Consider the following 16,967-nt stretch of genomic DNA (forward strand, 5'->3'; position numbering starts at 1 on the left):
CTCCAGGGCAAAGGCTGGCAGGTTTGCTTGCAGCCCATTATAAAGGACTGGGGTTTCTAAACTTAGAATTCCTCAGGGTATGCAGGATCGCAGGGACCTAGCCCTTCCCATGGAACTTGGAAAGCAAGGGAAACTGACTTGAAAGTGAAGCTCCTGCTTCTTGCTGCACTACAGGTAATGAAGTCCTTTGTCTCTGGCCATGGAGTCTCATGTCTTCTGCCAGCTTCCATGAAACAGTGGCAGATTCACTCTTTAGACTCCAAGGGTAAAAATCTCAGAACCTTCAGAGTTTGTGACAGTGGTCCTCTTGCCTGTCAGTAGGACAACTGAGAGTCAGCCTCCACCTCCCCCTGCCTCTCCCTTCCCCCAACACTGTCTCTAATGCCAAGGTCCCCTAGAGCACAGAGAATTCAACCTAGACTCTCTCCTCACAACCAGCCCTCCAAGGCTGGGAAGGATGGCTCCCCCTCCCTAACTTCACTCCTATTACCCCACTCCTCCAGCTTGGGCAGTCAGTCACCTCTGCTGCACACCTTCTCCACTCTCTGATATCTTTTTCCTCGTCATGCTCTCCCCTCAAGGGCCAACCTTCTCCCTTTCTGTCTGTTGAAGTCCTGTCCACCCTTTGAGGCTAGGATCCCACTTGGCTTCCTCAAGGCCTGCCCAGAGCCCAGTCAGAATTTTCCTCTCCCTTCATTGTCCCCTACTTTCCTCATGTTATAGGGTTCTCCAGTCCTTCGGCCTGATATTGTGGCTCTCTAGGTAACCCCCCTCTGCCTGTCCCAGAGGTTCCCCCAACAGTTCTGTGATCTTCTCAACCCCGTGGCATACAGGAGGAGCGCAGCAGAAAAGTACTATATTGAAGTCGAACCGCACGGGAAATGGTCTTCAGGATGGTAGGACAGAAGAACGGTGGAGTGGAAAAGGAATTCCAAGCAGGGGAAGAATGAGCGAAGGAAGGCAGGGAGGGGGAAGTGGCTACAGGGGAGTAAGCACTTTGGCTGGAGCTGAGTTCACGAAGGAAGGCCAAAGAGCTGCTCCTTAAAAGGTGAAGAAATAAGGCCCAGGACTCCGGAGGCCCTTGGCCATCGGGGCCCCATTCCTCTCTGAGGACAGAAGCCCTGGTAATGCAGTCCTAGGGTCTGGGTCCCTTGGGCTGGCGCCACAAGAGGCTGGTCCCGGGTTAGCCCCTCTCCCTCTCCCGGCCCACTCCCTCAGCCTGCGTCGTCGGCCATCAGAGCCTCGCTTGCGGCCCCAGAGCCTCGCACTGACGCGGGCCCGCGCGTGAGTCAAGCCTGCGTCACGGCGCCCCGCCGCCAGGGTGGCCTTTCGGAAAGCGAGGGAACAGTGCGCGCCGCGCTCCGCCCAGCTCCGTTCCGCTCCGCAGAGCCGGCGCGGCCAGGGCACCGGGAGGGCGGCACTCGGCTCCGGCGACCGCAGCCGCACGCGCCGTCTCCACCGCGGGACCTGGGTGTCCGCGCTGCTTCCTTGAGGCTCGAGCGCGCAGCGGGCGGGATCTGGGCCGGGACCGGCGGCGAGGGAGGGAGCGAGGAGCGAGCAGAGTCGCGTGCGCGGACGCGCTACTCCAGGTCCCCTCCCAGACCGGGCCGGTGCCCGCCGCCGCCAGACTCGGGCTGCCCGTGGGAGGGGCGGTGCGCCCGCCACCCGTCTGGGACCGCAGCTACTCGGCCGGAGTGCAGGGTCCGAATCCGCGCGACGGCCCACGCCGGACAGGTGAGTCGCCGGCCGCGCCTCGCCTGGGTTTACCACGCCAGCCGCCGCAACTTTAGCCGTTCCGGCCCCGCCCCAGCCAGGAAGGCCTAAGGACAGAGGCGCGAGGAGGCGCCGCCAGGTACCCGCCCGGCCCTGAGCCGGCCCCGGGCTCCTCCCGCCGCTCCAGCCGCTGTTGCCTGGAGACGGAACCCCGGAGCTCGCGCTCTTCCGCGCTCACGGGTTGGCCAACCGGCTCTAGCTTCCCGGGCTCAGGAGGGCCCAAGAACTCCGGGGTAACCGGGCAGAGCTGCAGAGGCAAGCGCCCCGCGGAAGACCAGGCTGGAGGCCCGGCAGGTGTGGCCGCCCGGAGCTGCGCGCCCAGGGCGCAGTTCCCGCGAGGAGGCTTCTACGCGGCTGGAGACCCCAGCCCCAGCCGCTGGGCTTCAGGCCCGTGACCTTGACAGTAACATTGGCCAGAGAAGCAGAGAGCTCACGGCCGAGATGAATATTTAATTCCCAGTCTGGGGCTGGACCGCGCTCAATTCGGAGCTAGCGGGGAGCTCATCTTCCCTCGAGGGAAGCGCGTCTGGCAACCGAATGGCGGACATGGGGGACGTGCGCGGGGTGTGGGTCTGGAGAACTGTCTCGGGAGAGGCCTCTGCCACGTTTATACCTGTGCACACCGTGCTCCCAAACTACGCTCGCCGTAGTCTGGGGAGGGCTGAGGAGGGAAGCCTAGTGCTATCTTTTAAAAGCCCAAAACCCTTCTTGACTTTAAGTGTTCGGAAATCCTGAGGCCACTCACTTTATAGGACCCAGTTGCTATCAAGTGGAGTTTAAAAAAAAATTTTTTTTTTTTTTAAATCCTATTCCTCTTTCCTTCTTTGGGAAAACATTTAGGAATTAGGAAATTTCTAACCAGAGCTGCCTTGGTGGGGGTGCAATTCAGCTGTGAGAGTGAGACAGGAAGGTTGGGTTGGGGAGACAGGGCAGCGGTATACAGAAAAAAAGATGCTTGTGAGGGGGCTGTCCTTGTCAATAGGAACTTCCAGGAGCTAAGAAAATCCTGTAATGGCTCCCCAAATATTCAACCAAAACTTGAACTGGAGCCTGTTAGATGGTGCTGGACATTCTGATGGATGCCTGGAGAACAAGGTCAGAGTGTGTTGAGGTTAACAGCAAAGGATTCCTGTATTTCGTGCTGTGCCTACATTGTCCCATGGTCCAGTGAGGTAGACCCATCACCCAAGCAGGAAGGGCTTTGAGGTCACACCTGACTGTCCTTGGCTGTGGCCCATCCAGTGGGACCATCAGAGGTTTTGGCTCTTGTGCTGGCCTTTTCTCTAACGAAGCAGCTGCAGCTAAGTAGGTGGTGAGTTTCAGCAAATCCTTGCAGCTTGGCCCGAGTGACTCAGTGCAGGAGGCAAATCGTGCCCACCGGTGCTGATTGGAGTCAGTTCGTTTGGCCTGAGTCACACACAGAGTTGTGTGTCAGCTGTTTATGAGTTGAATGGAGTTCTTTATCAGGACTTGTAAGCAGAAACCCCAGAGCTCCCAGGGTTTTGGGGTCACAGAGGTGGGCAAGTCCTCGGGGTGAGCTAAGCAGAGCTCGGGCTGTCTGGCTCCTGGGCAGGGGTCCTAGAGCTCTGGCCTCACGGGCAAGGCAAGCAGGGGTTGGGGGGTGGGTTGGAGCACAGGCTCCGTGGGAGGCTCTGTGATTGTGGACAGAAATGGGCCCCATGCTCTGCCACATGCTGGCATGGGGTGACCTTGGACAAGTCACTTTACCTCCAGAGCCTTGATTTCCTCAGTTATAAAATGGGGATGCCTATAGTGCCTTTTTCTCAGGCTTATTTGGAGCCCCTTGCTGGACACCTGGCAGATGCTCATAAAATGTTGATTCCCCACCCTTTTATTTATGGCCCGTAACCAGCGGTGGTTCTTTCTCTCCCTGCCCTTGTGCCTTGGTGTGAGAGGGGGTATGGAGACCAATGAAAGTGTCAGGGCTTCACACGTGGTTGAGAAGGACCCATAATTCAGCTTTAAACTGACCTCTTCCCAACCTTCGGGTCTCCCCAGGACACCCTGAGTAAGAGCAGGATTACAGGGCGAGGGGTGGCAGGAAGAGTTGTGCTGGGTCTGATGGGTGTGCTTGGCTGTCTGCAACAGCTCCGGGGCGAGACTCCTGCATGGACCTTTACTCTTTAGGATCGTGCGTGACTGTGGCCTGCACTCAAGTTGTGGCATTTAGCTGGGTGGACTTCAAGGACCCCTGCCCTTGGATCAGATCTTGCCCTTCTCCCCATACCCCCACCTGTCCTGTCCACCATGGAGTTGGAAGCTGCATGACAACCATCCCGGAGAGGAGACTGTATTATTCTCTTGCCTTTCCCGAGGGATCCTGGTCCCTTGCTCTCTTTCTGTAATGTCTCTAGACTTGGTGTGAGCTAAGATGTGTGCGCCTCAAAAGTAAAGGCAGTAAGGGGATCCCCAGTGCAGCAAGAGGCCATGCTGGCCCAGGGGACTCCAGTCTACTACTGGCAGTGCGTGTGTGTGTGTGTGTGCGCGTGTGTGTGCATGAGGCACACGCACCCTGGAGGTATGCCCTCCCCACTGGATCTGGCAGCAAATTTCTGAGATGAGGGCATTCTTGACAAGCAGGATCTCTCTGCATGTGCACCTTCCCTCCCCTCGTGCTCCTTTCCTGTCTAAGTTAGCTGCAGCAGGACAATTCATCACCAGTCCCTTTAAGGCTGCTAAGATAAGCAGCAGAATAGTTTAAAGGGAAGATGGATTTGAGCTTTCTTCCTGGAAGCAGATCTGAGTTATGGCTTGCTCCTGGGCTGGGCTGCAAGGCATTCTCACAGCCAAACATCTGGAGCACCCAGGCTGGGAAAAGACTCTGTAAGTCAGCCACCACAAAGTCCTTTTCCATCATCCTCCCCCACCTTGTGTCTAAGACTTCCAGAGGTCAGAAGCACAAGACCGCTGGTGGATCTGTATTAGTGCCCTAACCTAGACAGGCGGGTTAGTGACCTGTGGGGAAAGGCCAACTTGGCGTGCTTTTAGGGGGGTGACTGCCGTTCTGGGTTCCAGCAGCTCACGCCATGCTTGGCACACAATGATGACACCTAGGTTTTTACCGAAGGCTTTGGTGTTATGCTAAGTGCTTTATTCATATACCATCTCATTTAATCTTCGCTACAACCACAGGAGACGGATAGTGCTCTCTATACTTTACAGATGTGGGACTTGAGGTTCAGAGAGGTGAAATAATTTGTCCAAGGTCACACCAGTAGTGAGCAGCAATCTGACAATTTGAATTCAGGTATGGCAGGATCCAAACTTTATGCCCCGAACCACTTATGTGATATCTTCACAGTATGCTCTTAATAAATATTTGCTGGCTACCTGAGCATTTATCCAAACAAGGTGTTCTAAGCCTGTGGGTCCGGTTCTTTAAGGTAGTGCCCCAAGGAAGCAGAAAATGAGCCTCCACCAATGGGAATTTGGTAGAGAATGAACATACGTAAACTTCCACGGTTTGGGGAATCTGGTCCGTTGTGGGTTGGAATCCAGCCGAAGATTCCAGGTTCCATTGTCATGTTTTACGGTCCTGTTGGTCTTTTTCTTCCTGATCTCTACCACTCCTGACCTCATTCCTTAAAGTTTATCCAAGTCAGGGGTTGGTGCTGGAAGCAGCGAGGGAAGAGTCCCGGCAGGCTGGATGGTACCCAGAGGATGTCTGCCTCCGCAGAATCAAGGACGGCCGTGTGCTGCTGGGAGCTCTGGTGTGTCAGATTTCTCTGCTGGAGAGCACGTGCCAGGGACTTGGAGGGATTTCTGGTCAGGTCCCAGACCCCAGAGCGAAACTGTTAACACTCCAAGGTTATTTACGGCAGCTGCTGGCATGGGCTGCTCAGAGGGACGCTGCTTGCTTCCTAGTCTTGTCCCATGGAGAGCCCACTGTCCTCACCCCTGGGGCTTTGCCCTGGAGTCCGTGACTGCTCTGGGAAATGTAACTTCTGATTCTTCCTGCCTCTTCATCTCTTCACTCTCTGAGAAATCACCAGCCTTGGTAGAATAGGCCCATTTGTCCTATCCTGCCTTGTACCTCCAAGCCACCGTTGATCTTGGGGAAGTTCCTGTAAGTGAGGGTGGAAAACTGGAGTGTAAGCATTATTGCTCCCCCACCCCACCCCCAAAGGACATGAAGAGTTCTCCCAGAGGCCCTTGCTGCACAAGCAGCCATTTTGTGCAGATACAGTGCTTTGAAAATTCCCCCTCTTCCACCTCCATGAGTAATTATTTAAATTAAAATGTGGTTCAATCATGGCTAAAACTGGTTATTAAAAAAAAACTAGATATTCACAGTGTTCAGAAAATTTACAGGTGAGAAACTAAGCTCAAATACAAGATGGATTACTGTACTACATTATTCTCGTGTTCGTGACTGGGTATATTTTGTTGGAGAATAATTCTGGGTCAGGTGAGTCCTGAGTAGCCTGAGTCTCCAACCTGGGGATTGAGACTTATAGCCCTATCTGGATGGGGCCTCTTGTGGAGTGAAGGCATAGGCAGGAGGAAATAATGCCCAGCTCTTGGGCTCTGGGCTCATCTCATCTCCTGCGTTTGTCCCACCGAGCTGCCTCTCGATCTTCCAAGGCTACTCATGGTTCATTTGGAGATAACAAGTTGCCTCTCACTGTTCTCCATCGTTTCTAATTACTGGGTTAATTAGAATTTCCCCTGGATTCTGTGCACCACTAATTTGCCACCTATTCTTTTACTCACAAAAATAATTCATTGGTCCACACCCCCAAATTCTGCTGCTTGCATTTTTCTCTTTAATTATAAGACTCCCGGGTCCTGTGGTTTTAAATCCCACTCCAGGTCAGGAGTGATGTTTGTTAAAGCTCCCTTTTGAGGAATGAGAACAGTCACCTGCTGGAGTGCCTCCATCAGGTGCTGCCAGGTGCCTATTCAGTGAGGATGTGAGGATGTGGACCTTCTCTTCCCTGGGGGTGGGTCTAAGGGAAGGAGGGCAGCCGCAACCCACAGTTAGCTCCCAGAATGGCCCGGTGGGCACTGTCCACGGTCCTGGCACACCACGGAGATGACCCTCCGGCTAGTGATTTGGACACTCCTTTAGAGCAGCTGGAAGGAATCTCCTTGACCAGTTCCCCAACTCTCATTATGCCATTGGCTTTAGGGAAGGACCTAGCCAAATGAAGAAACTCCTAACCACAGGGAGAAACGATGGTAGAAGGACTTGCCTCACTGTTGACATGCTGAGTGAGATTCAGGTGTGTCACTGTGCAACACAGCCAGGCCCAGTGGAGAACTTCCTCACCGGTGCCACATACAGGTAGTGCATGGCCCGGAAACAGTGATGCCTTCATGTTTTGGAGTAGCCCCAGTGTCCCAACCAGCATTCTTTTCTTTGTGTATTATGACATACAGAAGATTGGAAAGCACCAATATATCAGAAAGGAAATGGGCTACAGAGTTTTGAATCCCCACTCTGACACTTCATGACAGGCTAATCTTGTACTTGTTATCTTCCCTTAGCCTTGGCTTCTTTGTAAATGAGAATTACATTTTTTATCCCAGGATTTTTGGGGGATAAATTATGTATGTAAGCATAGCAGGTCCTCAAAAATACTTGCTCCTGGGGCGTCTGGGTAGTTCGGTCCATTGAGTGGCCGCCTCTTGATTTCGGTTCAGGTCATGATCTCAGGGTCGTGGGATTGAGCCCCATGCTCAGCGGGGAGTCTGCTTGTGGATTCTCTCTGCCCCTCCCCCCACTTGTGCACTATCTCTCTCTCTCTCTCAAATAAATAAATCTTTTAAAAAAATGCTTCCTCTCTTTGCTGTGATCTCAGCTGTCCTGTGACCTGTTCCCAGTAGGAGCACTTTTCTGGCCACCCCTTCCACAAAGCTGCACTGAGTGCTGATGAGCAAAGAGGCACAAACCCTTCTCATTCCCAGGAAAGAGACATAATGTTGGGACGGTAATTAAGGGTTTCTGATTGCTATTCCTTCAAGTGCACTTCAGCAGTCTGGTGGGTAACTCAGGTAATTGGACCCCCTTGGTTCCCTCTATCTCTCTCTGAAACAAGACAAAATAGTGGCTTTAAGAAAATCCAGGTCAGAGAATTTGGACAGATACTGCGAGGATCCATCTGTTACCACCATGAGCCTCCCGTGAATGAGGAAAGAAGGTAGTGAGGTTTTTACTCGTTGCTCCTGAACTTTTTATTTTCACATCTGATTTTAAAAAATTGTGTCTTTTTCCAATTGGGACAGTCTCATGAGTCTTCTGCCTGTCTGGGACCTGATATGCTCTGCAGCAGATTGGGGCCCTCCTTTTCCTTCTCTCTCTAAAACTTAAACCTCACCCATCACCCAGGCTTGGGTCACCATCCCCTCTCACCTGTCCTCCCTGTTTTTTCACTTGTCCTGTAGTCATCTCCTTAAAAACAGTTGAGTCACATCACTCCCCTGCTCAGACACTTAAAACAACTCCCTGCTAGCCTTGAAAAGAAACCCAGGCCTTTCCATGCTTTGCAAGTCTTCTCTGGAGTCTAGCTATCCTCCTGTCAGCACTTCCCATTCTTCCCTGCTTAGGATGCTCTAGGCTCAGGCTCTTCTTTCTGGTCCTTGTACTCACAAGCAGGCTGCCTCAGGGCCTTTGCACTTCCTATTCTCTCTGCCCTGAATGGTTTCTCAGGCTACTCACATGGCTCATTCTCTCCCTCTATCAGGTCTTTATGAGAATGTGCCCACCTATTCCCCCTATATGTCGTAGCATCCCTGTCTCACTCCATCCCCTCACATTCACTATTACATATTTTTGTGCGATCTTTATGTATACTACAGGTATGTGTCTATATACACAATATTGATTATATGTTTGTCTGATTTTTATTTGTCACTTTACGCAAGAATATAAACCTCATGAGGGAGGGACACCGTTTACTCTGTTCTCTGCTGTGCTCGAACAGGGCCTGGCACTTAGTGTTCAGTAAATATTGGATGAAGGAAGTAAAGAAAGCAGCACATCAGTTGGAGCGCCAGCACCTGTGTCTCCCAGCAGCAACCCCCCCCCCACATCATGAGGGACCCACATGCTTGTTACACTCTTCTTTGCCAGACTGTGGGCAGCTTGCCTCTAGACTTGGGTCAAGCCCATCTCCCCCGCATCTCCCAAGACATGAAGGGGTGGATGGTGTCTGTGTTATCTTTTTATCCTCATGACGCCTCTGTGAGATTGGGGCTGTCTTCTCCATCTTTTCAGATCTAGAAGCCAAGACCACAAAGGTTATGCAGTTTCCTGAAGACTCACAGCTAGTAAGGAGAGCAGGACTCCAACCAGGCTGCCCTCTCTCCGAAGCCCATCTTTCTGGGCTTGTGTTGAGGTATAGAGCCAGGCCCCAGAGTCAGACTGCACTGGTGTGGACCCAGGGCCCCCAGATTTTGAGTTGTGTCTAGGAACCCGTTGCCTTACCTCATCAGTTCCAAGATGCGTTTTTCTGTACGTTGTCACGTCGTCAATTCAGGACACCATGCACAATCAGTGGTATCTCAAAATGGCTATTGATTGGGTAGGGGTGGTGATTGGGTGGAAAACTTCCATTGACCCTCCCCGGTAAGTTCAAGAGAATGCCAGCATCAAAGGGTCTTAAGTTCAGTGAAATTAGGTAACCAATCCCTTCGAACCTCTACTTCTTCATCTGTAGAATGGAAATAATTGTGGGACCAACCTCATCCCATAATGGGCAGGAGACGACGCTGCTGCACACAGGGGCTGCTAGAGAGCCAGCCCTCAAGAAGGGTCCCCTGTGTGTCGTGGTTGTTGTTTATCACTACACCACCCCCTGCCTTCAGAAGTTCCCTTAGCACCCAGAGTCTGGCACAAGGTTAATGCATCTGTGGGGTGGCCACGGGGCTGCTATTGCTTACACACCCACGGGCATGCCTTTCCCCCCTCACGTGAGATGGTAAAGCTGAACCAAAAGATTTTATTTGCGCTAGCCCCGCCCACTTCTTCCAGTGCCAGTTCCTCCCCCTCTGGACCATCTGCCCCTTTTCCTGCTTCCCTTCCTCCTTGACTAAGAAAACAAAATACCAGCTGCAGAGAACACGCTCGGCAAAAGCAACAGGAAGGTGAGACCGGCCGGGGAAGATTCTACTGGCTCCTTTGCCTGAGCTGTTGTTCGGAATGATCCCACTGGCCTTGTGGAATGCTCTGGGCCAAGACGGTGCCCCTCTAGGGTATATTTCTCTGAGGTGAAAATGGACCCTGTCTACGGCGTGGAGAAAGTGAGGCACAAAGAGTGGATCCTTTGTAAGACAAAAAATGTCTGTGAATGCTGGCTGGACTTCTTAGTTCACCTTTGCTTTAAACCGCCAGCTTGGGGGAGCGCCTGGGTGACCAGCTCTTGGTTTCAGCTCAGGTTGGGACCTCAGGGTTGTGGGTTTGAGCCCCAAAGTTGTCTCCCTGCAGGTCTCCCTGCTCAGTGGGAACTCTGCTTGTCCTTTTACCTAAGCCCCTCCCCCAGCTCACGCTTTCTCTCTTTCCCTCTATATGTGTGTGTGTGTGTGTGTGTGTGTGTGTGTGTGTGTGTGTGTAATAAATAAAAACCTTATAAAAAATAAACTGCTCCTTGGGGCGCCTTTGGGGACATAATGTCTTCTTGAGATCAGAATATTGCATCAGAAAATAGGAAAATTTTGGAGCTGGGAAATTCTATCAGACTCTGGAAAATTTGGGGACTTCAAAATGCACCAGTTCATGAGTCCACTCATTCGCTTCCTTCATGTCATATTTATTGAGCACGTAAAATATTAATACATGAAGGTTTGGTTTTGCAGAACCAAAAATGGTATTCTTTGAAATACAGGTGAGAGACAAACACACCAACCTGACAACTCTCTGAAACGGAGTTGGAAATGACCATTCTGTTTATTTGCCTCATTGATAAACTTCTCTTTTGCTTTCTCTCTCTAACCATGTGGTAACCAGATGCAGTTGGTAGGTAAGCACTGTTTCCTATTTTACAGATGATTGCAGAACAGAGTACTGGCTTCCCAGTCCTGGGGTCCTCCCACCATGGGCTGCAGGGCTGCACCCGATTAGTCACCCTAGCTGGGACAGGCAGACACCTAGCAAGTTTAAACATATCTCTCAAGTGCGTAAGCATTTCCCCCCTGCCTCTCTTTCAAGGTGAAGGCAGTGGTTAGCATTTCAACAGGGAAGCAGGCTGCCCTTGGAGGAGGGGAAGGCAGGGACCCGAACATTTGTAGGGACCCTGTTCTGTTCAGTGTGTGGCAGGCCTGGGCTGGGCTGGGCTGGGCTGGACTAGGGGCAATGGCGGGTGGACACAAAGCTGGGTACACCTGGGTTTTTGCCTTCAGGGAGCTTCCTGTTCAGAGGAGGAATCAGGGGTGCACACAGGTGACTATGGGAAAAGCGTGGAAGAGTATTCTAAGTTCCGTGCCGAGAAGGGGAAAGAAAGGAGCATTAATTCTCACTTAGAGCATCACAGAACATGTCACAGAGGTGATGCAATGGACCTTGAGATGCACCTTCGAAGGCTGGAAGGTTCCATAGGCAGAGACTAGGGAAGGTTTTATGCAGAGGGGCTTCAGAGAAGAAGTGCCAGCTGAGGCTGGGGGTGAAGGGGCCCCAGGGGAGGAGCTGCAAATGTGTCTGGCAAGGGCAGTGGGCTCTCTCCAGGAGGCAGTGGGAGTGGGTGACATGAATTTCAGGAAGATGTCCCGAAGGCCTATAGGAAAGTGAGCCTGCTGCAGGCATCTGACTGAGGAAGGGTCTGAACTAGAGCACAAGAGGTGGGAGCGAGGGTGGGCTCAGATGTGCTAACAGGGCTCTGTGCCCTTGGGAAGGAGGGTGGGGGGGGCGGGGAGAGGTCAAGAATGGAGCTGGATGAGAAAACCCAAGGAGAGCAGCCATCGAGGCCCGCCAGGGCCTGTCAGGAGCAATTTGCCCCCAGGTGACTACCAGAAGTTTCGATAAAACAATTAAAAATAATTTGTAGGACAATTTGTGTCTCTGATAACAGTCTGATCTGTTCTGGGCTCAGTTGAAGCCCAGAGGCTCTGAGGTAATTAGTAGAGGTGTTTGGGCCACAACCGCTTGTCACATGGAAATCAGGAAGCTGTGGAGTTGTCCAGAGAGCAGGACCCTGACCTGGCTTCCTGCCCACCACATATGAGCCTTGAGTTGGACCCTGGCTTTATGGCCGAGGCGGCTGGGTGTTCTTCTCCTGGCCTCCCCTCCTGGGGGCTCTTCTCAGCTCTCCACTGTAAAGGTTCGCATTTAAGAATGTGCACTACTGTCCCCAGAGCCAAGAGACCCTGGGGGTGCTGAGCAAGGTGTGCCCCGTGGGGCTCAGGGAAGTGGGGCTCTGCGGGGGTGTCTGTCATCACCTTGGCTCCCTCCTTTCCCAAAGAAGGTGACCCCACCACACAGACCCTGGGAGGAGTCTGGCTGGGAAAATAAGTGATTCCCTCGAGTCCGTCCCCTGAGTTACCTGGGCCAACCCTCCTGAACAAGAGAGACGCTGACCCCAGGAGGCGGATGTTCAGGGGGCTGACTGGATGCTGTGTTCCAGAAGGCCCCCAGCTCTGGCTGCCTGGAGCAGAGGGGCTGGCCCCTCACCCCGGAGGGGATGACTGGGAGCCACGCTTGAAAAGTTGTTGGGGACCTATTGGCCCTCTGGCCCGGGGTTTTTTTACCTGCTCGCCTCCTCGTCACATTATTATTATTATTATTATTTTCTTTTTAAGAAGATTTCGCAGTTCACTCCCTCCGGGATGCTTCTCTCACGTGTTCTGCTGAGCTGGAAGCTTAGCCTCTGTTGCTAAGTGATGGATCTGCCAGCCAGGCGTTCTCTGTTCTCGAGTCCCCCGGCATTGTGCTTTAGGTAACTGAAGCATTCCTCTCAGAGCGCACCCCGGAACTCTGTTATCTGACATCCGGCCTGTCCCAACTCCTCTAGGGCCACGATTCGAGTTTGGCTGGGCCAGCCGTCAGAGCGTCCCCACGACAGCCCAGCGAACTCTCCACCGACAGAGTGGGTAAGATAGGTGGAAGGACCTGCTGTGTCAAGTACCCGAGGCAGGTCACACCTTGCTCACACCCTTGTGCGGGAGGGACACACCCTGGATATAGGCAGGGCTGAAAAGGGCCTCAGAGATCGTGCAGACCAATCCATTTTACACATGGGGAAACAGAGGCCTAGAGAGGTCAGGGTAATGGGGCCAGCTCGCACAGTTGGTTGGTGGTTGGTTGGGACCAGCACCTAGCTGGCTTCCTGATACCTTAATCGTGGCTGGCTCCATGGCCTGTAAAGTCAGGGGCAGAGAGGAATCTGCCCCTTCTGGGTCCTTCTCTGATCTTGCTTGTCCCAGGGTTGTTGGCTGGGTACATGGTGGATTCCTATAGCCTGGTCTGAAAGCTGACCTTTCCCAAGCCCAGGGACTCCCAGGGAGCTGGAGGGTGTAGGAAGGTAGGGTCGTTCCAAGTCACTGGTGCCCCATCATCTTTAAAACATGGAGGCAGCGCAGGAGTGAGCAGACGTGGGTGCTGACAGCCACGTGGTGTGAGCCAGGTGCTGTCCTGCCCTGGGGCGCGGCTACCCGCCCCCCCGCTCACTTCCCGGGCTGGCTGTGAATCGAATGAGGTGTCAAGAAGAGGTGACAATTGTGAGCCCTTGCTGGGTGCCATTCTGAGACCCACCTAACTGCTGTTCCCCACAACAGTGTAAGGTGGGCACCGTTATCCTCCTTTGACCACTGAGGAAACGGATCTCAAGCCAGGCAGCCGGTGAGCACGAGCTGGGGTTTGACCCCATGCAGTCTGGCTTCTGAGCAGTGTCCCCTCCCCAGACCGTGCCAGTAGACTGAGTAAAAACTGTTTGTAAGTGGTTTCAAATGATCACAACTAGGAGCTGTCCCTCCACTACTAATATTGCTAAACATTAAGATGAGGCCACGTTTATATTTGTAATAACATTGCTGATTTTTAGACCCAAGACCCAGTGCTGTGTGGCGTTTACCTGCGTCCCTGTGGCCCCGGGTCCCTGAGGGGGGTGGGCTGGGCTTTGCAGGGTGCTGCCCCAGCAGCCTCCGGTGGAAGGTGGGGAGCACCCGTCCCTGCTGACAGAGCTCGGACCTTTCTGAGATGGTGTGGGTGGAAAATGCTTCTCTCCACCCTCATCCCTCTTCCTCCGCAAACTCACTCTGGCTTTTCCTGAGGAGCAATGGTATTTCTGTGACCAAATAGAAATAGGGAGGGCTGGGGCACCTGGGTGGCTCAGTGGGTTAAGCCTCTGCCTTCAGCTCAGGTCATGATCTCTGGATCCTGGGATCGAGCCCCACATTAGGCTCTTTGCTCGGCGGGGAGCCTGCTTCCCTCTCTCTCTCTGCCTGCCTCTCTGCCTACTTGTGATCTCTCTCTGTCAAATAAATAAATAAAATCTTTAAAAAAAAAAAAAGATAGAAATAGGGAGGGCTTGCATATTTTTAAGTGAATTAAGGCAAACAATGCAAGGCTTCCCAGTAGCAGGATCCTTCCTGGTGCCAGGACTGGGCACTTTGGATGTGTCCACCCACTGAGTCCCCATGGGAGCCCTCCCTCGGAGGGGGACCTGTCATCACGTAGACCCTTTTCACCCCCAGGAGGACTGTCAGCCGCATTGTTAAGGTGAAATGGCTTCCCACCCCTCTCAGCGCACTGAAGTCCCGATAGTTGGCTGCTGTGGTGGAGGGAAGGGGCTTGGAGACAGGCCAGGGGTTGAGCGCTCCCATTTCATCCGTTTGCTCGCTCACCTGGCACACATTTCCTGAGCGCCTCTGCTCAAACATCCCCTCCTCAGGGGTGCTTTTCCAGACCATAAAATGGCGGCCCTCCAGCTTGCGACGCCACCCCCGTCCATGTTATTTCTTTGTATCCTGTACCCAGTGGGCCATGGTACGTTTCTTTCTTTAGTATCTGGCCCTTCCACGAGAAATATAAACTCCACGAGAGGACATACTTTGCTTATTTTGTTTGCTGCTGCATCCCAGGCACCTAGAACAGAGCCCGTCACAGAGAAGGAGCTCAGTAAATGGGTGTCAGGGGAGAGAATGAATGAATGAAATGGGAACTCTCCAACTCGGGCCCGTCTGATTGCAAAGCTGCCGTCCTCACCACCTCCATCTTCTTCCTGTCCCCCCCCCCCCATGCTGAGTCTGATCCAGTGGCTTTGGGCAAGTCACTTCATCTGTGGGGCCTCAATTTCCTCATATAGAAAATGAGAATATTGCTAGGGCCCCTCGAGCTTTAATATTCTATGTGTCAGACTCGGTTGTCACTGAGCGTGTTTCTGGGCACAGAACGTTCCAGTCAGGATTGTCGCCCAGCCCAGGGGCTCTGCTTGCAAATTTGCACCAGTACTTTTTGTCCTGTGAGCCTGATGGCCCAGGAGGCCCCTGGGCCCCCCTCCTGTGATGCAGGATGCTCACTCACATCTTGGGAAGAAGGAAGAGGCTTCGGCTGAGCTGATTCCTATGGTTTCTGTGATGCTGCTGTGGCGAGCCCTCCCTGGCTTTACCAGAATGTGCTGATTTTGTCCTTGAGTCCTCCTAGCTTAAATGAGACTCGCCCCCCCCCCCCCCGCAGCCCTTTCTTTGTTGGTGACCAGAGCTGCCACTCTTTGCTATTTATGGGAAAGCTTGTCCTCCAGTTGGCCAGCAGCAGGATAAATTCTGTGGACTTGCGGGAATCCCCTTCGGTTTTCTCCAGTTGTGGGATGATGGGCAGTAAATCATACTTAATGCACTGCAGATCCGTCCCGATCAAATTCCACTGCAGGCCCAGTACCCGCATTTAGGCTCTGAGCTGGGACCCTAGTGATTGCCATCTCCAGAGGGACCCCAACCCTTCTCCCCAGTTCTAGTTTTTATTTTTTTTAAAGATTTTATTTATTTATTTATTTGATGGTGGGTGAAAAGAGAGAGAGAGAGAACAAGCAGGGGGAACAGCAGACAGAGGGAGAGGGAGAAGCAGGCTCCCCGCTGAGTAGGAAGCCTGATGCGGGACTCGATCCCAGGACTCCAGGATCAAGACCTGAGTCAAAGGCAGATGCTTAACCGACTGAGCCACCCAGGCATCCCCCCAGTTCTAGTTTTTAATTAAAACTCTTGTTTAAACTGTAGGGGAGTTAGGATAGCCAGCCAGCCAGACATTGCATGGGCCTTAAGTTTTCTCTATTTGAATGCCCTGGTGAGAGGGACCTGCTGACTAGGGAAGGGGGAGGGGCTCATCCTGGCAACACGGGCAAGAACATAGGCCTCCCCATTGCATGCCTTCTGAGGCACCATTCCCTTAAGAGGCATGGGCCACATGGCATCCTGGGCAGGCTGAGGGCTGAAGGGTCCACGGAACACACACTCCCTTCGGGACACAATGGAACGTCCGCCTGACCAGATGTGAGGAGGAGTCCCAGCAGAGAGCTGCATTTCTTATAGCGAATTCTGAGGTCTTTTAGGCAGACCGGTTCTGTCTCAGTCCCTTCAAGCCCAAGACCTTGACTGTTCCTGGGATCGACAGAAGAGGGGCGGTGGCAGTGTAGTCACTAAAGACTCATGGTCTCCCTTGGATGTGGAAAGCAGGGAGGTGTCACCTGCTGCTGTGGTTCCCGGCCTGGCCCAGGGAGGGCTGGCGAACCGCACAGACCGGTGTAGACGGCCTCCATCCATCGGGTCTCCCAGCGTCACTACACAGGTAACAGGATCTGGTTGGTCAGGTCCCCTTGAAGCCTGGGTGTTACTCAGTCGGCCAGGCAGTCTGGGTGAAGCTTCTGCTTCGTGGAGCCGCTGCCCGCGCTGTTCTGACGGCACAGATGAGAACAGACGGGACCGCGGATTCCAGAGGCAACTACTTCCCTTCGTCAAGGAATTACTGGGTAATTTACATCCCTCGAAAGATGCAGGGCAATGGCAGGCCGGGTGTATGCATGTTTAATTTTAAATCCTCCAACCTCCCCTTGACGAGGAGGTACATTGAAACACAGCATGTTGATATCCTTCAAAGGACTCATTTCCTTGGTGCTTTATTTCTTTAAGGAAAAGCATGAAAGACAGATGAGGAATGGCAGGAGCCGGGGAGGGTTTTGCCTCCCCCGCCCGCATCGTGCAGACATTATCTGCTGTAAAGCTGTCACCGAAGGATGGAGAACTGGCTCTTG

At 53.0% G+C, this 16,967-nt stretch overlaps 1 protein-coding gene across 1 annotated transcript in view; it reads left to right on the forward strand.

The window, feature by feature from the left end:
* Positions 1 to 1,641: 1,641 nt before the first annotated feature.
* Positions 1,642 to 16,967, forward strand: part of LOC111143397 (solute carrier family 6 member 17) — a 45,261-nt gene continuing 29,935 nt past the window's right edge. The window contains exon 1 of the mRNA XM_022497102.1: positions 1,642 to 1,734. The gene's annotated coding sequence lies outside the window, so the exon portion shown is untranslated. The remainder of the gene's footprint in view (positions 1,735 to 16,967) is intronic.

This window comes from Enhydra lutris, unplaced genomic scaffold (assembly GCF_002288905.1).
Source record: "Enhydra lutris kenyoni isolate GAN:26980312 unplaced genomic scaffold, ASM228890v2 scaffoldscaffold9, whole genome shotgun sequence".
NCBI classification, from domain to species: Eukaryota; Metazoa; Chordata; class Mammalia; order Carnivora; family Mustelidae; genus Enhydra; species Enhydra lutris.